The sequence below is a fragment of the Eleutherodactylus coqui genome, chromosome 4, assembly GCF_035609145.1.
Source record: "Eleutherodactylus coqui strain aEleCoq1 chromosome 4, aEleCoq1.hap1, whole genome shotgun sequence".
Classification (NCBI taxonomy): Eukaryota; Metazoa; Chordata; class Amphibia; order Anura; family Eleutherodactylidae; genus Eleutherodactylus; species Eleutherodactylus coqui.
The window spans coordinates 217088707-217096362 of record NC_089840.1 but is presented as its reverse complement, the minus strand read 5'-3'; the positions used below and the strand labels follow the sequence as shown (position 1 = coordinate 217096362).

At 45.9% G+C, this 7656-nt stretch overlaps 1 pseudogene; it reads right to left on the bottom strand.

The window, feature by feature from the left end:
* Window positions 1-3436: 3436 nt before the first annotated feature.
* On the bottom strand, window positions 3437-7647 carry LOC136626613 (nuclear pore complex protein Nup155 pseudogene; annotated as a pseudogene).
* Window positions 7648-7656: the final 9 nt, after the last annotated feature.

Here is a 7656-nt window from a genome sequence, read left to right as displayed (position 1 = left end):
TCTTGGCCAGACAACCCCTTTAAGGTTTTTTTTTTTATTTAAATAGATTTTATTTTTGAAATATTTTTTAAAAAAATTAATAATCTTAATTTTTTTGGTCCCCATTGGTGATTTGACCTTGCAACAGTTTGGTCACTTCTACAGTAGCATATAGTATTATTAACGATGCTTTATTGAGAGCTGACTGTGACAGAGCTTAATAGACTGCAATACATGGCAGACCCAGGAACCTTCCCTTGATTCTGGGCTGCCATGTGAACCCATCTGCACCTCACAATACCTTCATGTAGAAGCTCCTCTTTTCATTTTACCCATGAACTCATAACCTTTTTACTCATTTAAATAAAGAAAATATCAATCTCGTAATTGTTCTATCTTCCTTCATTAAATAACATGAGGTATTGGTTTATATCTTGGCCAAAATACGCAAACATGTCAAGTTCCACCATTGTGTTAACTTATCCAGGTCTTAGGGCTTCTTCACATGGCCGTGTTTGTGCACGTTTTTTCATCACTGAAAACTTATTCTTCATTGTGTGGATCCAAATGAACAATAAATAATATATTGAGGAGATGCCAGTGACTGCTCAGTGTGTTTATATATGCACTGGGTATGGTCTGCCAGTAAAACAAAGTCATGTACTGACAATGCAGTGGCATGAATATATGACCTGGCAGATACTCCAACACCCCAAGTGCACCAAACGTACTAACACCACGCTATGCCAATATAAAATCAAAGTGTATGGACAAAGTAGAATGCAATACAGAGGTGTTCGTTTCCACCGCTTTTGGCCAAGATATGTAAGCTCGCAACCCACGTCAAGGGTCCTCATTACCTTGCGAGTTCCCTATCCTAAAAAAAAACAACAAAAAAAAACCAGGCAAACACACGGAAAACAAGCTCCATGCACAGCAGATGTTGCCATAGCCAAATTTCTAGGGGTTGTTTAGTTGTAAACTTTTGGTGGCCTATCATCAGTTTAGGTCATCAATAGTAGAGTGATGTGGATCCATCACACAATACCCTCACCAATTAGCTGTTTACCAGGCCAGGGTGATTGTACACTGAGCTGATTTCTGTAGGAAGCATATAGCTCCTTTCGCATTGTAGCGGCCTTGCTTTGTGGTGCAGTCCAAATTCCCTTTGAAAACTGCCCTGGGAATAGAGCTGTCTTCTTTCTGCAGAAATCAGCTGAGTGCTTGACTACATTAACCTATGTCTGTGAATACACCCTGGCGGATATGCTAGCGATGGTCTATTCTAAAGATAGGCTATCAATCATTTGCAAATGGACAACCCCTTTTAATTATGGCCCTACAAGGCAGCAGTGATAATCTCTAAGACACCATGCTGCCCACAAATACATAATAACACAGGCTGAAGAGAGACAATGTCCATCTAGTTCAGCCTGTTTCCCCCCCCCCCCCCCCTGTTGATCCAGAGGAAGGCAAAAAACCCCCAATGAGGCAGAAGCCAATTTAGCCCATTGGGGGGAAAAATTCCTTCCCGACTCCATAATGGCAGTCAGAATAATCCCTGGATCAACAGTTTGAAAGTTGGTACAGCAGATCGATGTTATCTATGCAGCAAGACAAGATGCCCAATATTTCTAGCAGTAGAGTAAGATGTGGAGCATGGAGAATGTCGGCGGAACTGATAAGCCAATGGGGAATGTGGAATGAGTGGTTGTTGAGAAAAGGTAGTAAATTAGATTGATGTTTTCTCAACTTCTACACATTCTCCATCGACTTATCAATTAGGCCCACATTCTCCACGGTCAATATCTTTCCCTTCTGCTCCCAACATGGGGCATCTTCTCCTGCTGTATAGAAAACATCAATGTGCTGAACCACCTTTCGTCACTTTCCACACATTCTACATTCTCCCTCGGCTTGTCATTTAAGTCCATGTTCTATATGCTCAAAATCATTCTCTACTGCTCTAAATGTGGCACATGTTGTCCTGATGCATGAATACCATCATTCTGCTGTACCACCTTATCATGTTAATCCAGAGGAAGGCAAAAAAACCCCAATGAGGCAGAAGCCAATTTAGCCCATTGGGGGGAAAAATTCCTTCCTGACTCCATAATGGCAGTCAGAATAATCCCTGGATCAACATTTTGAAAGTTGGTATAGCAGATCGATGTTATCTATGCAGGAGGACAAGATGCCCAATATTTCTAGCAGTAGAGTAAGATGTGGAGCATGGAGAATGTCAGCTGAACTGATAAGCCGATGTAGAATGTGGAATTAGTGGAAGTGGAGAAAAGGTGGTAAAATAGATTGATGTTTTCCCAACTTCTACACATTCTCCCTTGGCTTATCATTTAAGTCCACAGTCCCCATGATTAAAATCTTTCTCTACTGCTCTAAATGAGGCACATGTCCTGATGCATGAATACCATCATTCTGCTGTACCACCTTATCTTGTTGATCCAGAGGAAGGCAAAAAACCCCCAATGAGGCAGAAGCCAATTTAGCCCATTGGGGGAAAAAATTCCTTCCTGACTCCATAATGGCAGTCAGAAAAATCCCTGGATCAACATTTTGAAAGTTGGTACGGCAGATCGATGTTATCTATGCAGCAAGACAAGATGCCCAATATTTCTAGCAGTAGAGTAAGATGTGGAGCATGGAGAATGTCGGCGGAACTGATAAGCCAATGGGGAATGTGGAATGAGTGGTTGTTGAGAAAAGGTAGTAAATTAGATTGATGTTTTCTCAACTTCTACACAATTTTCCTTTACTTCTCATTTAAGTCCACAGTCCCCATGATTAAAATCTTTCTCTACTGCTCTAAATGAGGCACATGTCCTGATGCATGAATACCATCATTCTGCTGTACCACCGTATCTTGTTAATCCAGAGGAAGGCAAAAAAACCCCAATGAGGCAGAAGCCAATTTAGCCCATTGGGGGGAAAAATTCCTTCCCGACTCCATAATGGCAGTCAGAATAATCCCTGGATCAACATTTTGAAAGTTGGTATAGCAGATTGATGTTATCTATGCAGGAGGACAAGATGCCCAATATTTCAAGCAGTAGAGTAAGATGTGGAGCATGGATCATGGCGGCTGAACTGATAAGCCAATGGGGAATGTGGAATTAGTGGAAGTGGACAAAAGGTGGTAAAATAGATTGATGTTTTTTCCACTTCTACACAATTTCCCTCGGCTTGTCGTTTAAGTCCACAGTCCCCATGATTAAAATCTTTCTCTACTGCTCTAAATGTGGCACATGTTGTCCTGATGCATGAATACCATCATTCTGCTGTACCACCTTATCTTGTTAATCCAGAGGAAGGCAAAAAACCCCCAATGAGGCAGAAGCCAATTTAGCCCATTGGGGGAAAAAATTCCTTCCTGACTCCATAATGGCAGTCAGAATAATCCCTGGATCAACATTTTGAAAGTTGGTACGGCAGATCGATGTTATCTATGCAGCAAGACAAGATGCCCAATATTTCTAGCAGTAGAGTAAGATGTGGAGCATGGAGAATGTCGGCGGAACTGATAAGCCAATGGGGAATGTGGAATGAGTGGTTGTTGAGAAAAGGTGGTAAAATAGATTGATGTTTTCTCAACTTCTCCATTCCCCTCCCTTCCAATTGCAGGCTTACTTCTTGTTCCTCCCCGCTGATACTGTGCAATGGAAGGGGCGGAGCTAAGCATAGGAGCCCATGCAGCGGCCGATGTTCTTGGACTATCTTTTGGGCCCAATGTAAAAACGCCCGGAGCTATATTGGCTTGGAAATACGCCCGTGTGATCTGATGCATTGGAACACAGGTTGTGTTAAATTGCTGTCTGTCAAGGCTCTGGACGATATTATGGTCATTTCCATATGCGGGGAGCAGCCCATGAATACATTGCGGCAGAAGGAAAGGCTTCTTCACCTCCGTCCAGAAGGGATTTCCAATTCTGAAATCACGTGGGAAACGGCACATTCATCTCCAATATTGTCTTTAACCCAAAGTCTGCCGGCCAATCCAAGGAGCAGACTTGTTGTTCCAGGTACTGAGCCAAAAACTGAAGAGGAAGATACATGGGAGTGCTGGCATAGATCTTGCCCAGTGAGACCAACTTCAGGTTCAGCAGTTGCATCCTGTCGGCAGCATCCATCTCTACGCTGTCCTTCAACTCTGTTTGTATGATTTCCTTCCATATCTGCTGCACCAAGAAAGCATTAGAAAAAGAAGCACATCTAAGGATTGCAAGCTTGCACTCTGAAAGCTGGAATGGGTCTGCAAATTTCTCATACAGAACTGTAAGGTCCATTACCTGTGAATCAAGCTGCGCCGCAGAAGTCTGTGCTGGAGGATGTTGGGAGTATTTCCTGAGTAGCACTTTCTGGATTTCAAGCTGTACTTTAGCGACATCCATTAAGTCTTCCAGCTCATGTATGAGTTCTGAATCTTCAGCACGTCCATACTGGCCATTGGTGGTTCTGGCACACAAGATGGCTCTAGATAAGTATTCAATCCTTCCTTTCAGAGAGATGTTGGGGCTCTCGTAGTCCGCTAGTTTGGCCATCACCCTGGCAGCTTTGATGGGACTTCCCTTCTTCTGGTAGTAACAGAACAATAAATTCATGTAGCGCACTTCGTTGTCCTCATGGTTGGACATGCGCACCAAATGAGACTCCAGAAAAGGTGACTTCAGCTCCAGCAGGACGTCTGTGAGATCAACCTTGATGAGCCAGTTGAATAACACAATATGGAAGAATTCATCTGCAGAGCGCGGAAGCAATTCCAGTATCTGGTGAAAAAGAAGTCCAGAGGGGCCGTGCTTTGTGGTTACTCTTCGGGGAGCAGATTTCCTTTGGTTGACCAGCTCTTGCAGTAAATCAATGATGATTTTGTAGCTGTGCATCTTGGTTTCAAATGCTTGTAAGCCCAACTCATCGCCTTCGGGCTCACCGTTCTTCAGATAGCGCAAACCAAGGCCTTGCGGATCCTTGTTTCCAGCATATGTAAGGCACAGCTGTACTACACCCTCATAAAAACACTGCTGTCTGTACTTGCCACAAACACTAGCCAAGTCAAGAAGGTGACATACTTTCTGGTACTCCTGCAGTGACGCGCGCAGCAATTGTTCTTTATCATACTTGTTGTTGACTTGAAGGGATCGTTGTATAAGTACATAAGCCTTGGACAATATGGCATCTTCACTGCTGTAAAATATCGGGCACATGTGCTGCAGGTAAGAGATCACCTCATCCGTATTTACATTGTGACGGATATGGCAGTCGATCAATGATGCGATGAGAGTCTTGGTCAGCTTCTTCCCCCGGATGACTAGATCTTTAAAGGTCATGTTTTTCAGCTGCTTCTGCAACTCCTTGCGAAGCCCAGACACTACCTGGTGAAAGTGGGGCTCACAGAACTGGTTCCACACCGCTAAGGTTTGGCAGGTCTTCTTCACCAACTGGTGAATTCCTTGAAGGGAGGTCTTCTCCGTTAGCGGGGCCTCAGTGTGACACTCGTCATGTACCTCTTGGTGATGGCAGGTGTTGGTATCACGCTTTAGGAAACTGAAGGCTTTTCCAGAACTGTTCTTCAGCTTCTGCCTTGTGCCGGTGGTCGCTCTGTTGCCACGAGGGATCGTGCTCTCATATTTAGACTTTAGATCTCTGAGGGTGCCCGTTCCAAAATTAAAATTTCTCTCCAGAAATCCTTGTAAGTCTCTGAGGTCTCGTAGAGCTGATTGCAGAAGTTCTCCGGAGATGCCACTATCCATTTTTATGAAGTCACCGTTGTCATTCTTGCATGTTCTTTCGACTATGAGGTCTTTATCCCAGATGAGGTGAATAATGCTGGTAAAATAGATGTAAATCCCATTGTGTCCTCCAGAAAAATGTTGTTGAGTTGAACCCTGGAAGCGTTTATTTGGTATCTGGCTACATGTGGGTAAGGGTGACCCAACAGATATGGTGTTATTTGCCCTGGTGTTATTGGGTGCGGGAAGTGAAGAGTTATTCTTCACCTGCGCTATTCCTCCATATCTGAAAAATACCTCAGTAGCCCAGGTAGACAGCTTCTGATCGGAGGCAGCAGTAGAACACGCAAGGTGTAAACTAGCTGCACAGGCCTGGTCCGGGTGATACACCTTAAAAAGTTGTTCAGTCTTCTGCTCATCTTCATCTTCATAAGCGTCGATGAGAGGATCCTGAAGCTGCTCCACCGGTCTGACCAGAGAGAAGATATGGCTTCCATGTGCGGAGAGCACAACAAACGTCTTGGCTGGAACCATATGTTGTTGGATGGAAGAGTCCTTGACAGACGCAATTACACAGGAATGACCCCGCAGATGTTTTACGGCATGTGTTTCCATTAATTGGTTCTGAAATGGGACGCAGTTATGGTTGATGCACCATAGTTGGTCATAGACGGCGTTTTCAGCAGCTGCCATAAGGAAAACGCCATCGCTATAAAGCACTTGATGGACGTTTGATGGCTTGTCCACGGTGGCAGAGTCTATAAATCCGGGCGGTAGGCGAATATGGACTAAATCCAATCGCCAGGGCTGAGCTGCGGGCCGCTTTGACGGGGCGGATGTAAAGTAAAGGCGGACGCCGGCGCCAGTAATAGCCACCAAGTCACAATTCACAGATTCTGAATCTTCAATGACAGCAATCTGAATGATGGGCCTGAAGAGTGACGGGTCGGTTGTCTTGGCGATCCCTACAGCAGCGGATACGATGGCGTCCTGGAATACTGACGCCTTTTTGGTTATTCCGCTGCCATCTGGACCCAAGTCATAGACCTGTAGTACGCCGCTCTCAGAGCGGGTATACAAGATGTTTCGGCTGTCATCCACAGCGATCTGAACGACGGGGTCATGGCTGCTTAGAAGCCAGGAGGCAAGCAGCACGCCGGCCGCGCTCCGCGTACAGTTAATAATCTGCCACTTGGGGCTAAGCCAGCCGGCTTCAGCCCGGTAGACCACTTCATACAAGCAGCCGGATGTACCAGACAGAAAGATGCGCCCATTGTGTGTGCCGGCGACAGATACGTAGGTATCTTCTGCAGCGGCTGAATACAAGGGCTCTTCTAGCAGCTGGATCTGCCCAGAAGGGTTGTCATGGGGATCTTCAGGCTGCAGACAGCTCACTCCTAATACAACAAGTGTGACCGGAGTGGCAATGATCAGCAGATGGGATGTCTGTGGCTGGACGACACCTTCTTGAGGTCTGACCAGTCCAGCACACACTATTGTGTCCCTGAGGCCACCAAAGCGAGTGACATTCCGGCCGGTGCGGAAGTCCCACAGGAAGAGGTCACTGCTAATGGCCAGCCAAGCCTGGCTGATCTCAGGGAACACTCCCATCATGCAATGAGTGTTCTTCATAGGGTTAAAATAATCTAACATCTCCGGGGGAAGCGGCACTGTGTGCACAGCGCTGACCACCGGGAGTGTGGGGGCGACACCGAGCAGATGAGGGGCCTGCAGAGGGTAATCAGCAGGGGAGTTACCTGACAGAGCAGGGCTGTCCCGAAGGTCCAGGGCGGATGACAAGTCCCTGTAGGCTGAGGCCTCGTGCAGCAGGCGCTGGATCCTCTTCTTGGCTGCGTCCATCGCGTCGTCCATACGGGTTGAGCGCGACTCTCAACTGTCAGTTGAGCCGTGTGCAGTCTGTTGTGACATCAGGTGC